Source organism: Bos taurus, chromosome 12, assembly GCF_002263795.3.
Source record: "Bos taurus isolate L1 Dominette 01449 registration number 42190680 breed Hereford chromosome 12, ARS-UCD2.0, whole genome shotgun sequence".
Classification (NCBI taxonomy): Eukaryota; Metazoa; Chordata; class Mammalia; order Artiodactyla; family Bovidae; genus Bos; species Bos taurus.
Genome location: NC_037339.1, coordinates 40,330,338 through 40,355,550, shown reverse-complemented (window position 1 = coordinate 40,355,550; position 25,213 = coordinate 40,330,338). Strand labels below are relative to the sequence as shown.

The 25,213-nt window shown below is 37.0% G+C and overlaps 1 protein-coding gene and 1 long non-coding RNA gene across 7 annotated transcripts in view; one reads left to right on the top strand and one right to left on the bottom strand.

Moving 5' to 3' along the window:
• PCDH9 (protocadherin 9) overlaps positions 1–25,213 on the top strand; it is a 1,143,194-nt gene that overhangs the window by 247,905 nt on the left and 870,076 nt on the right. The window lies entirely within an intron of this gene.
• LOC132346773 (uncharacterized) lies at positions 666–23,558 on the bottom strand. The gene is made up of 4 exons (XR_009496722.1): positions 23,070–23,558; positions 11,206–11,375; positions 9,312–9,393; positions 666–751 (listed from the first exon to the last, which is right to left on the bottom strand). It is a non-coding gene; the product is annotated as an uncharacterized lncRNA (long non-coding RNA).

The following is a 25,213-nucleotide window of genomic DNA, read 5'->3' as shown; positions in this document are numbered from 1 at the left end:
GAATGATTTTCAGTATAAGAAGATTCAATCACATATTCCTTAAGCAATAAAGACATTTAGTAACCTCATATCAGAGAGGGAATCAGTTCCAAGGATCAGTGACTCAGTGATGTGGAGGGTAGATGTTTCAAAATTCTCTTGTCCTCTCTTCTATATCACAAGAAGACTGCCACAGCACTGATTTCCATGGCCTCATACTCTTGTTCCAGGCAGAAAGACATTCTTTAAATCATACACCCTCATTAGCAAACCGTTATGTATAACCCCAACATCTATCTTCTCACAGCTTGGATAGCAACATTTTTTCATATTAATGTTCCATTTTTTTTTTCTTTTAGTCTTTTAGTGTCTTATGTGTGACAGATGAACTCAGCCCCTCTTTATATTTGAAAAAACACTTCCTAAACATTGAGTTAGTTCCATTTACTGCCCTCCCCCTTTATTATTACTTTTCCATTGCTTATATGGTGCTGTCATTTACATGAACATTAATTTTTCATTGCAGTCACCCATAGCTTTAATGTGGAAAATATTTCATTATCCTGCTTCAAAATTAAATAAAAATATAGATGTACTATAACAAAGATTCACAACAAAAAGAGAGAGAAAGAGACATTTTAATTCTCACTGGTATGAAGGTGACCATTATAGCCTACTTACTTGTACATTTATGTAGAAGGATGATGGAAAAAAAAATGGACAGGAAGTCAAGGTAGGATGTCCAGGTTGTATTCCAAGGATTTCTGCAGACCTATTAAAAATTATTTTCAAACAATTTAGAAGGGAACTTAGCAAACAGACTAAAAACATGGGCCAATGCTAGATTTCTGTGACTCAGATTTTGCAAACTATAGAAACCATTCTGGTAGATCTACAACTAATAACTGATTTGGTTGCTTCAAAACAATACAGGTTGCTGTACTTAGAAGGCAAGCTCTTCAAACCGTTACTCAGAAACTTGCCTGGAATAGCATCAATCCTCTTAAATGTATTAAAAATTAACTCTTAAACTGGGGACCCTTAATGCAATATAACTAATGGTACTTATACGTTCACAGTTTTAACTCAAACTAAAAAAATAGCATGGATATTTGTCCAAATAGTCTTATAATGAGTCTCATTAAAATTGGGTTAAAAAAAGCATGTAATAACTTCCTAGTTTTAAATTTTAATCTTAGGACAAAGTGGACCATTTTCTTTTTTAATATTCAACAGAATTTTTGCATGCATACAAACGATTTTATACTTCTCTACATTGGAAATGTTTACTTCTTATATGTTTCTTATTATTAAAACTGTCAGTTTAATTTTAAAAACTGTCAGGGAACGTTTAATTTTAAGGAATCCTATATGTTGTTTTCTGTTTCTCAAGGGCCTTATGTTCCTTATCAGATCCTGGAAAACAGAAACAAGCAGAGCTGCAGGCAGTTTTCAGGACTGAGGTCATGAGACAGAACACATCCATGGATTCCTTTCAGTAACCTTTTACTTTTCTGTAAAACTACTTCATCATGTTCCTATTTCCAACACATGGATTGTCTTCTGGCCCTCTGACGATTGTTATTCCCCTAGTTACTGTTGTTATGGCCCTATGACGATTGTTATTCCCTTAGTTACAGTTGTTATGCACTTGGTTTCGGTGTTTTTGCTCGACTTTATTTTTCTGCCTAAAGCTTCCTTGTATAACCATATATAAGCACACTCTGCCATGATTAAAACACCCTTGTTCCACTAGAGACTTGGGTCCCCTGCGTCCTTCTTTTCTTGGCCTTCTTTTCATCGACTCCTGTCCCCAGGTTCTGGTCTGTCGAGAAGACCATAACAAAAAACCATTTAGCAATTGCCTTCACATCTACAATCTATGAGTGCTGGCTTTTCTAACAACTTCCACTGGAAGCCCAATGGCTAATTGCAAAATTATTGCCGACACAGGTACACCTGTGCTCTCTGTAGAACTGCTTTTCTTATTAAAACTTTTGTGAACATTCGTTTTGAAATTATTTTTCCCCCTATTTATCATTGGCAAGTTTCTACAGGATGATATGACATCTTAGTAAAAGACCAGAAGAGGTGTGTCTCTTTGAAAAGCAAAGTTTCCAAAAGTAGCTTCTCTTAACTCTGTAATAAAAAATCGGCAACAATATAAACATTGTTAATTCTCAATAAAGTATACTAACAAGTCAAATATTTCAGATATAAATAATATAAATGAAATTTATAAATAATTAAAAATCCAATATTTTACAAAATTATATTTAAACATAGAAAAACAAGGTATTTTGAAGGGTACAAGTATTACTTGCTTTTACAGGTTAGAAAAGAGTTAAAAGTTCTGGAAGAAATTATTACTGTAAGTGCAGAAAATATGGATAATTTTTAACTTCAGAAAAGACAAAAAGATAGGACACTAAAAGATGAACTCCTCAGGTCGATAGGTGCCCAATATGCTACTAGAGAAGAGTAGAGAAACAACTCCATAAAGAATGAAGGGATGGAGCCAGAGCAAAAACAACACCCAGTTGTGGATGTGACTGGTGATAGAGGCAAAATCCAATGCTGGAAAGAGCAATATTGCATAGGAACCTGGAATGCTAGGTCCATTAATCAAGGCAAATTGGAAGTGGTCAAACAGGAGATACAAGCGTGAACGTAGACATTGTAGGAATCAGCAAACTAAAATGGGCTGAAATGGGTGAATTTAACTCAGATGACCATTATATCTACTACTATGGGTAGGAATCCCTTAGAAGAAATGGAATAGCCATCATAATCAGCAAAAGAGTCTGAAATGCAGTACTTGGATGCAATCTTGAAAATGACAGAATGATCTCTGTTCATTTCCAAGGCAAGCCATTCAATATCACAGTAAACCAAGTCTATGCCCCAATCAGTAATGCAGAAGAAGCTGAGGTTGAATGGTTCTATGAAGACCTACAAGACCTCTTAGAACTAACACCCAAAAAAGATGTCCTTTTCATTATAGAGGACTGGAATGCAAAAGTAGGAAGTCAAGAAACACCTGGAGTAACAGGCAAATTTGGCCTTGGAGTACAAAATGAAGCATGGCAAAAGATAATAGAGTTTTGCCAAGAGAACACACTGCTCATAGCAAACACCCTCTCCCAACAACACAAGAGAAGACTCTACACATGGACATCAGCAGATGGTCAACACCAAAATCAGATTGATTATATTCTTTGCAGCCAAAGATGGATAATTTCTATACAGTCAGCAAAAAAAAAAAAAAAAAGAATGGGAACTGACTATGGCTCAGATCATGAACTCCTTATTGCCAAATTCAGACTTAAATTGAAGAAAGTAGGGAAAACCACCAGAACATTCAGGTATGACCTAAATCAAATCCCTTACGATTATACAGTAGAAGTGAACAATAGATTTTTTTTAAATTAATTTTATTTTATTTTTAAACTTTACATAATTGTATTAGTTTTGCCAAATATCAAAATGAATCTGCCACAGGTATACCTGTGTTCCCTATCCTGAACCCTCCTCCCTCCTCCCTCCCCATACCATCCCTCTGGGTCGTCCCAGTGCACCAGCCCCAAGCATCCAGTATTGTGCATCGAACCTGGACTGGCATCTCATTTCATACATGATATTTTACATGTTTCCATGCCATTCTCCCAAATCTTCCCACCCTCTCCCTCTCCCACAGAGTCCATAAGACTGTTCTATACATCAGTGTCTCTTTTGCTGTCTCGTACACAGGGTTATTGTTACCATCTTTCTAAATTCCATATATATGCGTTAGTATACTGTATTGGTGTTTTTCCTTCTGGCTTACTTCACTCTGTATAATAGGCTCCAGTTTCATCCACCTCATTAGAACTGATTCAAATGTATTCTTTTTAATGGCTGAGTAATACTCCATTGTGTATATGTACCATCGCTTTCTTATCCATTCATCTGCTGATGGACATCTAGGTTGCTTCCATGTCCTGGCTATTATAAACAGTGCTGCGATGAACATTGGGGTACACGTGTCTCTTTCCCTTCTGGTTTCCTCAGTGTGTATGCCCAGCAGTGGGATTGCTGGATCATAAGGCAGTTCTATTTCCAGTTTTTTAAGGAATCTCCACACTGTTCTCCATAGTGGCTGTACTAGTTTGCATTCCCACCAACAGTGTAAGAGGGTTCCCTTTTCTCCACACCCTCTCCAGCAGTTATTATTTGTAGACTTTTGGATCGCAGCCATTCTGACTGGTATGAAATGGTACTTCATAGTGGTTTTGATTTGCATTTCTCTGATAATGTGAACAATAGATTTAAGGGACTAGATCTGATAGACAGAGTGCCTGATGAACTATGGACCGAGGATCATGACATTGTACAGGAGACAGGGATCAAGACCATCCCCAAGGAAAAGAAATGTAAAAAGGCAAAATGGCTGTCTGAGGAGGCCTTACAAATAGCTAGGAAAAGAAGAGAAGTGAAAAGCAAAGAAGAGAAGGAAAGATATACCCATTTACATGCAGAGTTCCAAAGAATAGCAAGGAGAGATAAGAAAGCTTTCCTCAGCGATCAATGCAAAGAAATAGAAGAAAACAACAGAATGGAAAAGACTAGAGATCTCTTCAAGAAAATTAGAGGTAGCAAGGGAACATTTCATGAAAAGATGGGCTCAATAAAGGACAGAAATTGTATGGACCTAACAGAAGCAGAAGATATTAAGAAGAGGTGGCAAGAATACACAGAAGAACTGTACAAAAAAAGATCTTCATGACCCAGATAATCATGATGGTGTGATCACTCACTTAGAGCCAGATATCCTGGAATGTGAAGTCAAGTGGGCCTTAGGAAACATCACTACAAACAAAGCTAGTGGAGGTAATGTAATTCCAATTGAGCTATTGCAAATCCTGGAAGATGATGCTTTGAAAGTGCTGCACTCAATATGCCAGCAAATTTGGAAAATTCAGCAGTGGCCACAGGACTGGAAAAGGTCAGTTTTCATTCCAGTCCCTAAGAAAAGCAATGCTAAAGAATGCTTAAATTACTGCACAATTGCACTCATCTCACACGCTAGTAAAGTAATGCTCAAAATTCTCCAAGCCAGTCTTTAGCAATACATGAAGCATGAACTTCCAGATGTTCAAGCTGGTTTTAGAAAAGGCAGAGGAACAAGAGATCAAATTGCCAATATCTGCTGGTTCTTCGAAAAAGCAAGAGAGTTCCAGGAAAACATCTGTTTCTGCTTTATGGACCATGCCTAAGCCTTTGACTGCATGGATCACAATAAACTGTGGAAAATTCTGAAAGAGATGGGAATACCAGACCATCTGTCCTGCCTCTTGAGAAACCTGTATGCAGGTCAGGAAGCAACAGTCAGAACTGGACATGGAACAACAGACTGGTTCCAAATAGGACAAGGGGTATGTCAAGGCTGTATATTGTCACCCTGCTTATTTAACTTATATGCAGAGTATATCATGAAAAACACTGGGCTGGAAGAAGCACAAGCTAGATTCAAGTTTGATGGGAGAAATATCAATAACCTCAGATATGCAGATGACACCACCCTTATGGCAGAAAGTGAAGAGGAACTCAAAAGCCTCTTGAGGAAAGTGAAAGAGGAGAGTGAAAAAGTTGACTTAAAGCTCAACATTCAGAAAACGAAGATCATGGCATCTGGTCCCATCACTTCATGGGAAATAGATGCGGAAACAGTGGAAACAGTGGCTGACTGTTTTCTGGGACTCCCAAATCACCGCAGATGGTGATTGCAGCCATGAAATTAAAAGATGCTTACTCCTGGAAGGAAATTTATTACCAACCTAGACAGCATATTAAAAAGCAGAGACATTACTTTGTCAACAAAGGTCCATCTAGTCAAGGCTACTGTTTTTCCAGTGGTCATGTATGGGTGTGAGAGTTGTACTATAAAGAAAGTTGAGCACTCAAGAGCTGATGTTTCTGAAGTGTGGTGTTGGAGAAGACTCTTGAGAGTCCCTTGGGCTGCAACGCTATCCAACCAGTCCATCCTAAAGGAGAACGGTCCTGGATGTTCATTGGAAGGACTGATATTGAACTGAAACTTCAATACTTTGGCCATCTGATGCGAGAGCTGACTCATTTGAAAAGATCCTGCTATTGAGAAAGATTGAGGGCAGGAGGAAAAGGGGACGAGAGGATGAGATGGTTGGATGGCATCACCGACTCTATAGACATGGGTTTGGGTGGTCTCCAGGAGTTGGTGATGGACAGGGAGTCCTGGCGTGCTGTGGTTCATAGGGTCACAAAGAGTCAGACAGGACTGAGTGACTGAACTGAAGTAAACTGATATATACATATATTTTAATTTTCCGAAATAACTTTTTTTTATCAGTTTTCTCATTACACAAATTATGGATGTTTTCAACTTTAGATTATACTGTCGTTTCATTATTGGCTCTTTTCTTAACACCTGTTTTCAAAGTAGTTGATGGCTGAAAAAAAAAAAAAATAGAGAGGCAACATTACAGCTCTCTGAAAGTTTTCCATAAAGGTTCCTTTTTTCCCCCCTTAACTCGTTTATGCTTTGAATACAAAGTTAGTGTGAAGCTGTAATTATTTTTCTTTATTCTACTCCCAAAATGTCAATTTTGAAATCATAGCATGTAATTTTAGGGCTAGTTATTTAAGTTTTCTGTATCAGTGTTACTAGGAACTGAAGGGATTACTGTGAGTGACCTGTTTAAATACAAAATATGTAAACTTTACTGAAGGGATTACTGTGAGTCACCTGTTTAAATACAAAATATGTAAACTTACTTTAGGAGTTTTGGATTATTAGATGTTCTTATACCTGCTACTTTTTATCATCAAAATTTTAAAAATTTGCTTCCTAAGTCAGATAGCACCTTTAATTAGCTATGGGGGAAGCGTAAATTTTAATATATGGAGGGAGAGATCCTCTACCTTCAGGGTAAAGGCTCTAAGGAAATATAGAGAGCAAACTAATCTTTTCATAAACAGTATTTTGGGCAGAAGACACCTAGATTCTGGCAGAAGTATCCTCAGTCTCAGTTGGAATAATCTACTCTGGGAAACAAGGCTCAGTCCTAGAGGCTCTTCGGAGCATTCTCAATTAGGGGAACAATTTTTTGTCTTCCATTTTGCCCATTTGTGCTCATAGAAGATGTTTTGCTATTGGTCCAAAGTGACAGTTCCAGTGCAGGGTATGCCTGGGACACTTTTTCTACTCATGCAAGACAACATATAGTCTCTTTCAGATAATAGGATCACTAAACCAGCAAATTTGGAAAACTCAGCAGTGGCCACAGGACTGGCAAAGGTCAGTTTTGAGTCCAATCCCATAGAAAGGCAATGCCAAAGAATGCTCAAACTACCGCAAAATTGCACTCATCTCACACGCTAGTACAGTAATGCTCAAAATTCTCCAAGCCAGGCTTCAGCAATATGTGAACCGTGAACTTCCTGATGTTCAAGCTGGTTTTAGAAAAGGCAGAGGAACCAGAGATCAAATTGCCAACATCTGCTGCATCATGGAAAAAGCAAGAGAGTTCCAGAAAAACATCTATTTCTGCTTTGTTGACTATGCCAAAGCCTTTGACTGTGTGGATCACAATAAACTGTGGAAAGTTCTGAAAGAGATGGGAATACCAGACCACTTGATCTGCCTCTTGAGAAATTTGTATGCAGGTCAGGAAGCAACAGTTAGAACTGGACATGGAACAACAGACTGGTTCCAAATAGGAAAAGGAGTACGTCAAGGCTGTACATTGTCAACCTGTTTATTTAACTTATATGCAGAGTACATCATGAGAAACTCTGGACTGGAAGAAACACAAGCTGTAATCAAGATTGCCAGGAGAAATATCAATGACCTCAGATATGCAGATGACAGCAGCCTTATGGCAAAAAGTGAAGAGGAACTCAAAAGCCTCTTGATGAAAGTGAAAGTGGAGAGTGAAAAAGTTGGCTTAAATCTCAACATTAGGAAAACGAAGATCATGGCATCCAGTCCCATCACTTCATGGGAAATAGATGGGGAAACAGTGGAAACAGTGTCAGATTTTATTTTGGGGGGCTCCAAAATCACTGCAAATGGTGACTGCAGCCATGAAATTAAAAGACGCTTACTCCTTGGAAGGAAAGTTATGACCAACCTAGACAGCATATTCAAAAGCAGAGACATTACTTTGCCAACATAGGTTCGTCTAGTCAAGGCTATGATTTTTCCTGTGGTCATGTATGGATGTGAGAGTTGGACTGTAAAGAAGGCTGAGCACCGAAGAATTGATGCTTTTCAACTGTGGTGTTGGAGAAGAGTCTTGAGAGTCCCTTGGACTGCAAGGAGATCCAACCAGTCCATTCTGAAGGAGATCAGCCCTGGGATTTCTTTGGAAGGAATGATGCTAAAGCTGAAACTCCAGTACTTTGGCCACCTCATGTGAAGAGTTGACTCATTGGAAAAGACTCTGATGCTGGGAGGGATTGGGGGCAGGAGGAGAAGGGGACGACAGAGGATGAGATGGCTGGATGGCATCACTGACTCGATGGACGTGAGTCTCAGTGAACTCCGGGAGTTGGTGATGGACAGGGAGGCCTGGCGTGCTGCTATTCATGGGGTCTCAAAGAGTCAAACACCACTGAGCGACTGATCTGATCTCATCTGAAGCCAGCAAAAAAGTGGCTTGCTGGAAAATTGCAAAATTGGAGTTCCAATGTTTCTGCTCATTTTTACAATGATTTTGACAGGAAGATAAATGTTTATGATTTGTTTCCAATTATTATTTATTAAATTGAGAAATTTACCTGGAAAGAATGAAAAAAAAAAATAGAAAAACAAACTGAAAGTCTTTGAGTTTGGGGGTTGAAAAATGAAGAGTAATGAAAGGTTGCATTAGGTGAGTATTATTATGTATGCTTAAATGTTCTCACCAGAATTGCAATGTGCTTTCCTGGTTGGGAAAAATGATGAATAAGCATTGTTCCATAATGCATATTGATCATTCAAAAGCACACTGCAAACTAAAAGGCAAAACAACTTAGTCAAGGCTCTTAAAACATATCCAGGGAATTATGCCAATAAAGGAAGTTGCTTTCCAGGGAACACTGGGATATATTAGTTTTTGAATGAAGAGGTTAACCACTGAAGCACTTTTTTAGAAGGGGTAGAAAGACAGCAAATCTTGAAAATAGATAATTCTTCATGGTTGTGGACAGGCCTCCATGAGAATCTACACAGGATATTTTCAAGAAGTACATAATCAAAAGAGCGAAAATTTGCAGAAGACTGCATTTATATCCTTTTTAAGAAGCCATTATATTTTTTTCATGCTTCTTACCTTTAACAGCTTTTCACATATAAATTCCATCTCAGGACAAATTGGAAGAAGATATATTCCCCTCTCCTTCTGTTCTTCTTTCCTGATAACAAAAGATTTCAACAATAAATATTTTAGCAAAACTATAATTTCATGTCTTGACTTGGTATTATGAGTTCCATGACAGCAGATCCCTTTTCCCTTATTTTTGCATAATCAGAGTTTAAGTCAAAATATTTATTGAGTAAATTAAGAAATTGATAAAAATAAATTAACAGATTTATTTAAAATTACAGAATAAACTAAGCTATTTTTAGAAGCTAATTTGATTTCAGGCCAGCATGATTTTGCTAGAATTATCTCTCTGATATAATTCAACTCTAAGTTGAACTCTTACCTGAAGAAACAATAAAACTCCTTTGAGATGCCAAAATACATCTAGTCCTCACTTAAATTTACAGGTAATCCATTAAAATTAAGGTGTAATTTATTATAAGGCATCAATGTGTGTGTATTATAAATAGGCATTAAATAACATTTGTTTTCAATGTAGATATGTAATAGGTACTATTAAGACATTTAGAAGAAAAATGTATTAATAATGAAAGTATAAGAAAGGAAATTTATAGTCTTATAAGTCTTGAGTTAACTAACTTTTGCTGATTAAACACCTTTATCTTTTTCTCTAAATTTCACACTTTAAAAATAAATTTGTTCTATGTACATAGTGCTTTGCTTAACATGATACAACTATCCATCTAGGGGACTTCCTGGGGACCCAGCAAGTGAGACTCTACACTTCCACTGTAGGGGGTTCTGGTTCAACAGATCCCTGGTTGGGGAACTAAGATCTTGTGTGCCACAGGGCATGGCCAAAAAAAAAAAAAAAAAATTAATGCAAAAAATCCACGATGAACAAAAACTATCAAAAAAAATTTTTTAAGTGCAAGCATCTAGGATCTTAGCAGTGCCAAGAAGCATGTTTCAGGATATTGAAGAAGATTGAGGGGTTGGTGAGGGGAGGGGAGAAAAATGGAAAGTTTCTGGGAGTGGAAATGAAAACAGAAAAGCCACATGTGATTAAACAAAAGATGGAGGTGGGTATTCAAGACAAATTCACCTGTTTCATCATTTTGCTCCACGTACACATTCTAGTAATACACTGCAGAAATAAAAATAAAGTACTACTACCTGTTGAAATAGGAGAGAATCTTATAAATATGATATTGAATAAAAGAAGCCAGCTACCAGAAAACTTTATTGTGCAGTTCCATTTCCATAGAGATTTAAGAGAAGGCAAAAGTAATTTATGATGTTAGAACTCAGGAAAAGTGGTTAGGGAGGTTGTTATAATTGGGAGAGGGGACAAGAAAGCCTCTTTAATGCTGATAATATCCTAATTCTTGATCTAGCTCACAGGACAACAAACATTTTTCCATAAAGAGTCATATAATCTGTTTCAACTACTCAGCTCTGCTGTTCCTATGCAACGGCAACTATAGATAATAAATAAATAAATAGCCATTGTTGTATAAAAAAAAAAAAGAAAAAAAAAGAATTCATTCTATGTATATAGTGTTTTTCTTGCCTTAAAATTCATAACATCATAAAATAAAATATTACTTTTTTAAAAAGAAGATAGCACAAACAATTTAAAAAGTAGGCAGAAAATCAGCTACACAGTGGTCACACTAATGCTATATAGTATATTATAGTACTGTACAATGTTATAGCAATATATTAAAGTGTTATATATACACATATGTAGTAAAAGCACACACACACACATATATGTGCATATTCTTTAAACTATCTTTCTAGAAACTTTCAAAATGGATTTATTGAGGTAAAATTGAAGGGAATAAGACGCACATATTTAAAATGCAATTTGATAGGTTTTGAAATGTGGGTATACCTGTGAAGCCATCACCACAGTCAAATAGTGGATCCTTCAAACACCAACTTTTGCGTTCCAGTCCACTATGATGAAAAGGACATCTTTTTTTTGGTGCTGTTCAACTTCAGCTTCTTTGGCATTAGTGGTTGGGGCATAAACTTGGACTACTGTGATACTGAATGGTTTGCCTTAGAAACAAACAGAGAACATCCTGTCATTTTTGAGACTGCACCCAAATACTGCATTTCAGACTCTTTCATTGAAAATGAGGGCTACTCCCTTTCTTCTAAGAGATTCTTGTCCACAGTAGTAGATATAATGGTCATCTGAATTAAATTTGCACATTGCTGTCTATTACAAAGTAGAAATGCAGAAGTAGCAAGCTCGGCCTTGAAGTACAAAATAAAGCAGAGCAAAGGCTAACAGAGTTTTGTGAAGAGAATACACTGGTAATAGCAAACACCCTTTTTTAACAACATAAGAAATGACTCTACACTTGGACATCACCGGATGGTCAATACTGAAATCAGATTGATTATATACTTTGCAGGTAAAGAAGCTCTATACAGTCCGCAAAAACAAGACTGGTAGCTGACTGTGGCTCAGATCATGAACTCATTGCATAATTCAGACTTAAATTGAAGAAAGTAGGGAAAACCATTAGGCCATTAAGGTCTGAATCAAATCCCTTATGATTATGTAAGCAATGTGTCCTTGATGGACCAGTGTGTCCATCAAAGCTCACTTGATGTCTGGCTTTATTGAATCTATAGTCAAATAGATTCAAGGGATTCAATCTGATAGACAGTTACCGAAGAACTATGAATGGAGGTTTGTAATATTGTCCAGGAGGCAGTGATCAAAACCATCCCTAATAAAAAGAAATGCAAAAAGACAAAATGGTTGTCTAATGGGGCCTTATGAATAACTGAGAAAAGAGAAGTGAAAGACAGAAGAAAAGGAAAGATATACCCATCTGAATGCAGAGTTCCAAAGAATAGCATGGAGACATAAGGAAGCCTTCCTAAGTGAACAATGCAAAGAAAGAGAGGAAAAGAGTAGAATGGGGAAGACTAGCGATTTCCTCAAGAAAATTAGAAACATCAAGGGATTATTTCATGCAAAGAGGGACCAATAAAGGGCAAAAACAGTATGGACCTAAGAAGCAAAAGATATTAATAACTATATAAAAAAAGGTCTTAATGACTCAGACAACCACGATACTGTGATCACTAATCTAGAGCCAGACATCAAGTGGGCCTTAGGAAGCATTGCTATAAATAAAGCTAATGGAGGTAATAAAATTCTAGTTGAGGTAGTTAAAATCCTAAAGACGATGCTGATAAAGTGCTGCACTCAATATGCCAGCAAGTTTGGAAAGCTCAGCAGTGGCCACAGGACTGGAGAAGGCCAGTTTTCATTCTAATCCCAAAGAAGGGCAATGTCAAAGAATGTTCAAACTATAGCACAATTGCACTCATGTCACATGCTAACAAAGTAATGCTCATAATTCTCCAAGCTAGGCTTTAACAACATGTGAACCGAGAACTTCCAGATGTTCAAGCTGGTTTTAGAAAAGGCAGAGGAACCAGAGATCAAATTGCCAACATCCATTGGATCATCAAGAAAGCAAGAGAATTCCAGAAAAAAGAACATTTGCTTATGTTTCATTGACTACACTGAAGTCTTTGACTATGTGGATCACAGCAAAGTGTGGATAATTCTTAAAGAGGTGGGAATACCAGACCACATTACCTGCCTCCTTTGAAATCTGTATGCAGGTCAATAAGTAACACTTAGAACTAGTCATGGAACAACTGACTGGTTCAAAATTGGGAAAGGAGTATGGCAAGGTTGCATATTGTCACCCTGTTTATTTAAGTTATATGCAGAGTATATTATGCAAAATGCTGGACTGCATGAAGCACAAGCTGAATTAAGAATGCTGGAAGAAATACCAATAACCTCAGATATGCAGACAAAACCACCCTAGTGGCAGAATGCAAAGAGGAACTAAAAAGCCTCTTGATGAAAGTGAAATAGGAGAGTGAAAAAGCTGGCTGAAACCTCAACATTCAAAAAACGAAGATCGTGGCATCTGGTCCCATCACTTTATGGCATATAGATAGGAAAACAATGGAAACAGTGACAGATTTTATTTTCTTGGGCTCCAAAATCACTGCATGATTTTGCATGGTGACTGTAGCCATGAAATTAAAAGACTTTTGCTTCTTGGAAGAAAAGCTATGACAAACCTAGACAGCATATTAAAAAGCAGAGATATTACCTTGCTAACAAAGGTCCATATAGTCTATGCTATGGTTTTTCCAGTAGTCATGTAAGGATGTGGGTATCGGACCAGAAAGAAAGCTTGAGTGCTGAGGAATTGATACTTTGGAACTGTGGTGTTGGATAAGACTCTTGAGAGTCCCTTGGACTGTAAGGACATCAAACCAGTCAATCCTAAAGGAAGTCAATCCTGAATATCCATTGGAAGGATGGATGCTGAAGCTGAAACTCCAGTAATTTGGCCACCTGATGCGAAGAGCTGACTCATTAGAATAGACCCTGATATTGGGAAAGATTGAAGGCAGGAGGAAAAGGGGATGACAGAACATGAGGCGGTTGGATGGCATCACGGAATCAATGGACATGAGTTTGAGCAAGCTCCAGGAGATGGTGAAGGACAGGGAAGCCTGGCGTGTTGCAGTCCATGGGATTGCAAATAGTCAGAAATGACTGAGCAACCGAACACCACCACCAACAGAAGTTCCCTCAAGACTTTGTAACCATGCCCTCCCGTCTTTCCTCAGCAATACTTTCCCCAGTCTACTGCTGTGGACATGGACTCGCTTTTAACTTATTACATAGTACACATCCAACACATGGAAATTAAGTAAATCAATATTAAGCTCATGCTCCAACATGACTTTTTCCAAAGAGAATATTTTAGTTAATTTTTGATGTCAATGGCAAAATCATAATTATGACCTTTTGAATGTGTTCCTGTGGAGAAAAAAAAAAGAAAACAAGAGGGCTTCCCTCAATAGCAATAGAGATTTTGAATATTTCGTGAAGAGCAAGGAAACATTCATATTAATTTTTCATGAATTATATTTGAAATGACTTGGTTTGGACATTTGACTACATTTGTCCAATATTCTAGTAATGACCTATAACAGATGGCTTGGCTAACACAGGAGAGTTAAGAAAGCATGCTAACCCATTTTCACCTGTCCATTTAGAAGAAAATAGAATACAGCACCATAGTAAATAATAACTTCTCTAGTATGTATACACACACATTTATTAGATATTTTACTGATAAAAAGAATGTATAGCTAACAATTTACAAATAACTTATTCCATATTATATTTCATATAACCAACTGAATCTTACAGAATATTTTTATTTAATTGGCAAATGACAAATGAGTATACTTGCAACATACATGTTGCTGATATTTTCATTTATGTTAATAGAAAAAACAGAAGTAGGACACATTTCAGAACTTTACTCATTCATCAACAATGTAAGCACTTGTTTGTGATTGTGTTTAGTCACTGGCTTACAAAATTCCTGAATATTTAACAGGTTTTTAACACCTCTAGTACACCACTTCTCATAGAGTGTTGTACTCCTAAACAAAAGTCTGACCAATTGCCATTGAGTACTGTGAGAGTATTAATAGGAACTTTTGCCCTTTAGTAATTAATCATCTGTTTTTAATCAATCTTTGCTAAAGTTAGCTAATTTTCACCAGATTATAAAGTTCTATATCACTTGATTTAAAAAATTCAATGTTTTGCTATCATCCCTTTACATTAAAATATACTGATTAAAGGTAAAATATAAAAATCACATTTTGCTGATTTTCTGATAAAGAATTTAGAGCAGTACATGGACTAGCAGTTGTATTCAGGTTTTGTTTTTCTGAAGGGCCAAGAAAACAGTTATAGCAACCAGAGCTTCTGTTTTCCCTGACAAGTTTCCTCCTCATCCTCTTTTACTTTGTTTCTTTTTTCTTCTTCAGATAGAGATCTTCATAATATGGGACATCCTTAAAACACAGTTGTCTGTTACTGACATAATTTACTTTATTTGTTTATAATCTTTCTGAGTCTTTATAAAGATATAGCCTTTGCCTAAAAATTGCAGTTAAGTATGCATTCTTTCCAGTCCAGCTTGTTTTTAAATGTTTCCCAACTGCCTTTTAAGTTATTTTTTTCCCCCTGTTGGCTGCTGGTAGCCATGACAACAACCTGTGCTTAGACATTGTGAGTTCCTCTCCATCCAAGAGATTTGGAAAGCCTGGCAAGATGCCAGGGATATGTGTTGATTCAGATCTTTGAGAGGGTCCATTTAGCTATCCAGTCTTTGATCCAAATTGAGAGTACTTTGGTCTGTTTGCTTCCCCTCAGGCAAACTATCTTTCCTTTACTTGTTTCAAATTCTTGACTTGGATATTAGGTATTACTTCAAGTAACTGTTGAAAAAAAAATCACTTCAAATATGTCTTTGTGTTCTTTCCTATTTCCTGGAAGTTGATTATGTTAGCATATAGAAGATGCAGTTTTACTGTAGAATTTCTGGTGTGCCTTTTGAAATTGTGTTACAAAGGATGTTAATGTGATTGCATTGTTATGGGTAAAGGAAAGCAAATGGCAATTGGTGAAGAGAAAAGGATAGTGGGACTGGAGTACCAATTTGGAACAGGTGTTGATCGTTTTTGTCTAGATTAAGTAGTACAATTATAAACAGTCTTTTAAAATAAAGGCTCAAAAAGGCTGAAACAAAGGCTTTCCATGAGAGCTCCCCTAGTCCCCCTCCTAAAACAGAAATGTTCACTGTAAAATAGAAGTTGCAAAGTGGTTAAGAGTAGTTGGTTGGAAATAAGAGCCAAAAGACAAAACTGCATTGCAGTGATTGGCTTGATTTGGTGAATAAATTGCTATTTTCAGATTCAATTTATATCAGTGGGCAAAACTCTGTACACCTGCAGACCCTGTCAGTATCAGGGCAATGTAGCAGCCAATCTTAAACAATCCATTTCCCTTTCAATAATAATTGCACCCCATTCCTGAAGCCTCAGAGGAGGAAAGAAGGCTTTGATATCTGATTGGCAAGCAATATTCTTTTCTATCACTAATGGAAAGAATACCACGGTTTGTAAATTTAAAGAATATCTCAGGAAAGTCTGTCTCCTTGTTTTAAAAAGAGCCAAGAGTGTTGAATTGTTGGAAAGATTCATCTTTATTAAATGTGACTGAACACTGGAAGAGTAAGATACTGTTTCCTGCAAGAAAGTAAAGAAATCACATTTTGGTTATTTGTAATGCTCAGTGTAGCAGGTTGAGTTAAATAGGTGTTCATGGAAGTCATGCATATTTCTTGGCTAAGGAGAAAGGTAGCAAAGTTATTTCACAGCTCTTCACCATGGAGGGGGCAGGGTGTGGGGTGTAATACCCTAGTCTTCCTAAGCTCTGATTCAGGTCCCTAGTTAGAGACCTTGTCCATTCTAGCACTTGGAGGCTGGAGCAATTTTATGAAATGAAAAAAATTTTTCATTTTGAGGTAATGATAGATGTGAATTAATTAATTCATAAATACTCTTTTCTAACTTTCCACTTTATGAATATTAACAAAAATGCAAGTGATATATTTCATGCATGTATATTGAAAGAAAGAAAAAAAATTTACCTTTGAAAATGACATCATAATTACTATAAAAAGTGCCACATCCACATGTTTTAGTACATCCATAGTAGCATATAAAATTTTTTAAACTCAGAGATACAAAAGGAGAAAATATGTGATTTATTTCAATGATACTTTTCTAGTATCAAAAACTTTTATGGGTACTTGAATAAAATAAAGCTAGGCTACTTGTCAGTAAGTACACATTCAAGTATTTAATGATTCCTTTTTCCTGTTATATTCATTTATTAAATATTTATTGAGTGTCTGCTACTCAGGCACTGTGCTAGGTGAAAGAAATAAAGCTCTGAGTGTTCCTGCAGAAATCCACTTTCTCTTCTAAAGAGGGCTTATAGGTAGAACAAAATATTCTTCCTTGTCTGCTAGTAGCTGTACGGTATAGCAATATAACTTAAGCAGTTGCCACTTGGTATCTTGAGTTTGAAACTTGACTAGGACTACATTGGATACCATAGGAGTGAATTGTACTTTGAATGACAGGAATTGGAAAGGGAGACAAACTTTGATAGAGGAATAGGTTTCTTTTATTTCATGTAGGCAAAGGGGAAAAAAAGAATAGAAATGCCAAATTAATATGCAGATATTTATATAATGAAGACATTCACACTTAACTGTATACTTTGGTTGGAAGCTCTAGTTTTCCCTCAGTTTTCTTCTACTCATCTTCATTGGTGTTTTAACTGAAGATGGGAATTTTGTATATTCAGATTTTGTGGCCTCAAAGCATTTCATATACCAAATAACATTTTTCTAAAGTCCCATATGATTCAGGTTAGCAGATGCCAGATACACAGTCCATTTAAAACCAAACACATTGCTACTAGTGTTATGATGATTCTATTCCCATTACTCTGCATATAATATATTATAACAGGCTGGACTGATTTATTTGACCTCTTGTCAGATATTTGTTTATTGACTGAAATCTACATGGCATTTTTTCCCTGTGGGGATTTGGCTAGTGTATAAAAGCAACATGCCAACTACATATTTTACTGTTTTGATCTTTCCAGCTGCTTTCTTGATGGACAGTCTGTTCCTGATTTTTGTCATTGCTTTGCAGGCAGTCTGGGAAGAAGGGAATATCCGCATTTCAGCTCCCAATGTGGGGATATTTTTTCAGGAATATCAACCCTTCTGATCCATATTTTGTAATGTAATGAGTTATTTTAGTAATCCAGACAGATATAGATAATGCTTGGGTTGCTATGGATTCAACAAAGCTTTACTTGAGCAGTGAATCCAAAAGTAATTTTGTCTGTCAATGTACTTCACTCCTATTTAACTGCAGCTTGTCAGTGGCTGGTGGGAAGGCAGGTGGCTGGATGCATTGACATTAGTCACACATGACATAACATAGTCAAACTGGGATAAGTGAATATCACATAACCAAATAAAAGCTTTTTTGTTGTTTTTCTATATTTTTTCACAGATGGATTCTGCCTATAAGCAGTGCTTGACTTTTAGAAAAAAGAAACATATACTACACACAGATTAAAAAAAAAACAACATAGTCCGTGTGCATTCTGAAATGCACTCAAATAGACTCAAAGGCTTATTTGTATAAAATTGATAAAAAATATTTTCACTCAAACTTAGAAAATGGGTTAATAGCTAGCAAATTCTTAATTTGTAAATGATTTAGAGAGACCTCTAATAAGAAATTGTTAGATAAAAGCCACCTTATCCAGTTACCATACATATCTAGGCACTTGTCTTTCTCAGTTAACTGTTACATGGAGAAAACAGTTTGTCTTTGCGCCTGGAGTGTGCCTGATACTCCCCTTTGTTGACTCTGAAGTTTTGCTCTGTTCCCTCCAGGGTTCTCCCTAAGCTTCCTCACTGCCCTCCAGATGTTGTTTCTCTGTCTTCTCTAACTCTTCTCTAGTCTGCTGTAGCTTGCAATTATCCTTCGTCTCCTGAAGCAGTCACTGAATATGTCCTCTGGCCATGGTGCTTTTCTGGCCCTGGGAATCCACCAGTGAAAGAGTACAAGAGCCTTCTGTCATGAGCGTACAGTCTTGTGGGAGATCCATAAAAGGCAAACATTACAATAGAAATATATACATAGTAAAAAGAAAGGACCTACTACCCGATGGAAGATGTTGAGAAAGCCCTCACAGTCATCAATTTGAACTGACATTTTCAAAAAGAGAAAATTCTCATGTGAACTTTGTGAGGGAGGGCATTTTAAGAAATGGATAAAACATATGCCATGAAAAATGAGGATGTTCAAGGAGCAGTGCTCAATTTAGGACTGCTTAAAGGAAAAGTGAGAAACAAGCAAGGTAGGTGAGGATGGTTGTCATGATATTTGTAAAGTCATGAGATCAGGAATGTTCTACTTGCCAAATAAGTTCAAACGTTATAATGGTTTCAAGTTAGGTGCAGGGGATGACATGGTCATATTTAAATTTAAGAAAGAAAATTAAATTATCAGGATGCATTATTGAGTTTAGAGGCACAGAGACTAGTGTTTGTCACTCAGTCGTGTCTGACTCTGCAACCCCATGGACTGAAGCCTGCCAGGCTCTTCTGTCCATGGGATTTACCAGGCAAGAATACTGGAGTGGGTTGCCATTACCCTTCTCCAGGGGATCTTCCCAACCCAGGGATCCAATCTGGGTCTCCCGCATTGCAGGTGGATTCTTTACCACCTGAGCCATCAGTGAAGAGGGAGCATTACAATACTGAAGTAAAGGATGAGAGAAGGCTGAGATGTTTAGGAGAGAAGACTGTGTCTAGAGCTTGAAAATGTATGGAGAATGAAAAGAAGGAAGAGTCTAGAAGAGAGATGGCAAATTAAGCCCTGAATTGCATCTCTTCTCACCTTGTACTCACTGTGCTAAACAATCAGAGTAATCATTCTAACTAAACCTAGTTATAGCTCAAGAAAACACTTCTGACAGCCACCCCCAATCAATAAGGGGGATCAAATGAGGGAACATATATTTGCTACCATTGACATAGGGTGAATACTAGATTATCAATTCACTGGGGAATCTCATGGGAGAATATGCTCAATTAAGTAACTCATTATTTGGCCATCCCATTTATTGTCACGTCACATATCTCATTTATTTATGTTCCTATTGAAATGTAGTATGAATCTCTCAGTTTAAATTAATTTTACCCATTTATGACTCTTTTTCTAACTAAAGTGAAGGTTCATTTGAAACCCTAGAGGTGTTATTTGCCAACATTAATTTTCTAGTTTCAAACATAATTTGCACATAATTAGCAATTAGTTTATGTTTGCTGAATGGATATCTTAGCCATTTTGACTACCACAAGCCAATATCTACAGAATGATGACACACAAAAACATATTGCGTGTCATTGACAGGTGAATTGTTTCAAATCAAACAAAATTTGGTAAAACACAAAAAACAGGGTAACAAAGAGTTGGATTACTATTAATCAAAGGAAAGTATATAAATATGTCTGGATTGAAATATTCTTAAATTGAGCTGAGTTGTATATCTGTGGGTCTTTGAAGTTGGAATCTTCTCTCATCTACACCACTAGTTCTAAATTAATATACACTTTCTGGAGTAACAGCCTGAGGTTGTTGGGTCTGTAATATTCTCTATGCACAGCAAAAACTTTTAACATTAGTGCCCCTACTCTATTACTGATAAGCTCATTTGCAGTATAATTTTAATTACTCATAGACTGTTCACAGCAAGAATTTCTTAAATTCCTAAAGATTTTGTAATTCTTGTTTTGTGAAAAGTTGTTAAAGGCAGTCATTATTTTACATTTGGGACAAATTCAAATTCCAAAAACACCAATTCAGTAAAAATGTTTTAGCTATGAATTAGCCTTCAAAATCCCCCTTCAGAATTGATACAAAAATGTAAAAATAGAACTATCTCCTCAGTAAACCTGGGATCATGGACACATACATAGTAACAGGTGGGCACCTCTCCTTTCCCGTCATGGTGACTATCTGCTCGTACCCATCTGCCTTATCTTTGTAAACAGGGATATTTTACACTGTAAGGGAATATCAATGTCTATAAATTTCTTAGAGAGCAAGATTTACTTAGATACCCAAAAGTGACAGTGTAATTCACTTAAAGTGAAACTTCATTTATAGTAAAGCTGAATGAACATTGAGATATCTAAAATGTTGTTTAAATTGCAATTTTGGTTTATACAGAGCCACTTTTATTGGAGCAGGCTTTGCTTATGAAATCAAATTGAATTCTACTCTATTTCTGTTCAACAGATCACAGTTCTGCCCTAAATAAAATCATTCTATTTTTCTAAACAGTGGAAGATGGGGATATGGCTAGCTTTGTCTGGCTCGCTCCTGATTCACATCTGCCCATGTATCAGCAGCTTCTTCTTCATATATATATTTCAATAGCATCCACATTGTTAAATTCAGAACTATTGAAGGTTTCATTGATTGCATTGTCCTTCTGAGAGTGCTAGAAATACTCTCAGAGGAGAAAAAAATGTCTTGTAGGAAATATCATTGAGTACTTCATGGGTGCCCTTGGGTCCTAGGTAGTAGGTACTATTCCTGTGGTGCAACTCTGTGGTGCAAGAAGTACACTCTTGGAGGCTTATACGGTGAATCCTCATGTAGAACCCACACATAAATGTAATAATATGAAAGAGAAAATGCTTTTATATCAAATCAATATTGTTATACTAAGATGATTGCTAAAGCATTAGCCATGAAACAAGTCAAATGTGCTTGTATTCTAGTTGGGATACATAGTAGCTTTGGTGATGTAATGGGTCAGTGAACTATTGGAGAGAATATGGGGAAAGTACAAATAAAATTTACTGAGTTGAGACCAAAACTCATTTAGAAGAAGTTCATTTGCTAAGCTCTAGAGAAGACTTGTAGGATTATAAAGCTTGAGGTAAATTGGCAAGATGATTGGGAAAATGACACAATAACTTCCTCTCATAGAGGCTTTGAGCCAATCTACTTATTTGTGAATCCAATTTATCAAATTCATCTCTTAAATTATATAGCTTGCTTTTCCTGAGTAGTTTAAATTGTCTTACAGACATTATCTCATTTGTCCTCATAAAGAGACGGTAAGTTACTATTGAATGATTGCTTCATGGAGTGAGTATGCTAATGAATGGCAATTCAAAGTAAGAGTTTTTAATCCTTACTGTATCACCCACTGGTTTTGTGACAATGATAAGTAAGGTAACCTCCATTAGCCTTATTTTCTTTATCTTTACCATGGAGATATATTCAGACTTTTCACTTAATATCAGGGGCATATTGTAAGAAGTTACAACGATACTCAAGAACATTCTTGGAATTCTTCCAAAGAAAAGACTTGAACTAAATTTCAATAAACTTAAAGCTATACCACAGCATGTTTTGTTATTGAATTAACCTCATTTAAGGCAGCATAGCGGAGAAGGCAATGGCACCCCACTCCAGTACTCTTGCCTGGAAAATCCTATGGATGGAGGAGCCTGGTAGGCTGCAGTCCATGGGGTCGCTAAGAGTCGGACACGACTGAGGGACTTCACTTTCACTTTTCACTTTCATGCATTGGAGAAGGAAATGGCAACCCACTCCTGTGTTCTTGCCTGGAGAATCCCAGGGACGGTGGGGCCTGCTGGGCTGCCGTCTATGGGGTCGCACAGAGTCAGACACGACTGCAGTGACTTAGCAGCAGCAGCAGCAAGGCAGCATAGAGCTTCCCTGATAGCTCACTTGATAAAGAATCTGCCTGCAATGCGGGACACCTGGGTTCGATCCCTGGGTTGGGAAGATCCCCTAGAGAAGGGAAAGGCTACCCACTCCAATATTCTGGCCTGGAGAATTCCATGAATTGTATAGTCCACGGGGGTCACAAAGAGTTGGACACGATTGAGCAACTTTCACTTTCAGGGCTTCCCTGGTGGCTCAGACGGTGAAAAATCTGCCTGCAATATGGGAGGCCTGGGTTTGATCCTTGGGTTGGAAAAATGCCCTGGATAGGGGCATGACAACCCACTCCCATATTCTTGCCTAGAGATCCCCATGGACAGAGGAGCCTACAGTCCATGGGATCACAAAGGGTCAGACACCAGCAAGTGACTTAGCATGGCAAAAGGCAGCACATTCTTGTAGATACTAGAATGACTTTAAATATTAAAATTTAAAAACATTTCTTAAGCCAGAAATACTTACAAGGAGTTGTGCTGGTGAGGGAGTTACAGAGATGATTGATACAGTTGCTGCTTTTCAGGAACTTCTATCTAGAAGAACAGACATGGTAAGAACTTGATAAAACAGAAAGGGTTGAGAGCTATAACTACTGCCATGAACAATGTGCCATGGGAGCATAGATGAAATAGAGATTCATTTTGCTTAGGTAGAATAAAAGGAACAGTTTTCAAGAACTGAGAGTAGAAAAAGAATTTGGGGCCAAAATGTAAAAGATTTGAATAGTACATGTAGATTGAATTCTTTAAGCAGAATCATCAAACATTTTAAGCCTCTTGAGCCTGATCAAAGTATTTAACCTGGTCTGTGATTAAATTGTGCATTTGTGATGCAATTACAATTGTGATGCATTAAATTATGCAACTGTGACAGTGGTGAGACAAGTAGATTAGAAATGAGTTGTAGAGAAATATAGCAACAGAGAAGAATAATTCAAGTAGGATTTAATGATTTCTAAGTTGAATAACAGGGTGGGTGGTGATATCATTAACCAAAAATCAGAAGTAAAGAGGGAAAACAAGGCTAAATGAAATGAAGGAATAACAGAGTATGATTTTTCTAAATTAGGTTGAATATTCTTCTGTATCCATATTCCAATTTTCACTTAAAATTCAGGTTATATTTTTAATATCAACCAAAACATCTGTAGTTTTGACAGATGCCTATGTTTAGAGAACAGTAGAGACATGGAGGCCAAAGAGAATAGGGGGAGAGAAAATACAAGAGTGAAGACCAAATGCAAGTAACATTTAAGAGATTATTCACAAAAGAGGTGCCCATGTATATATATCAGAAAAAAGTTGTAAATGAAAAACCAGAAGTAAATAATGCCATGGAAGCTCTGGAAGAAAATATTAACAAATAAATAATATCCCATTGTTAAATAATTCAGTGATGACAAGGGAAGTTGATGGAGACCAAAACTCATTTTTTAAGACCACCAATTGATTTTAGGAATTGACAATTACAGATTCATTATAGGATGGGAGGCAAAGACTATATTATAGTAAAAAAAGGATAAAGCTATCCAATTAATTCAAGAAATGTGGCAACTAAGGAAAGGAGTTATAGGACTGCTTCTTAAAGAGAAACTAGGCTCATAAGTTTCAGTGAAGGATGGCTTAAAGCATTTACAAGTAAAGAAACAGTGGATGGAGGCAATGAATTTAGGAGGGACAATACAGCATTCATAGAGGAAAGCTACAAGTGGGAAAGGGGTACGATCAAAAACAGTTCAAAACTGATTGAGCCAATTTTTCACAAGAGACTATAAAGGAGTTGGGTGGTAGTGGCACAGAAATAGATCACCTGCTGAAGGGTTGATTTTATGTGTGGGGGGTGGGAATTGGTACTTTGAGTAGGGTGCTTAAACTTTGCCTTATGATCCAGCAATCCCACTGCTGGGCATACACACTGAGGAAACCAGAAGGGAAAGAGACATGTGTACCCCAATGTTCATCGCAGCACTGTTTATAATAGCCAGGACATGGAAGCAACCTAGATGTCCATCAGCAGATGAATGGATAAGAAAGCTATGGTACATATACACAATGGAGTATTACTCAGCCATTAAAAAGAATACATTTGAATCAGTTCTAATGATGTGGATGAAACTGGAGCCTATTATACAGAGTGAAGTAAGCCAGAAAGAAAAACACCAATACAGTATACTAACACATATATATGGAATTTAGAAAGATGGTAACAATAACCCTGTGTACGAGACAGCAAAAGAGACACTGATGTATAGAACAGTCTTTTGGACTCTGTGGGAGAGGGAGAGGGTGGGAAGATTTGGGAGAATGGCATTGAAACATGTATAATAGCGTGTATGAAATGAGTTGCCAGTCCAGGTTTGATGCACGATACTGGATGCTTGGGGCTGGTGCACTGGCACGACCCAGAGGGATGGTATAGGGAGGGAGGAGGGAGGAGGGTTCAGGATGGGGAACAAATGTATACCTGTGGCGGATTCATTTCGATATTTGGCAAAACTAATACAATATTGTAAAGTTTAAAAAAAAAAAAAAAACTTTGTTGAAAGAAATGGGAAAGGAAACTGAATAGATGCCTGGTAATAGTGAGATAAAGACAGTGATATTTTCAAA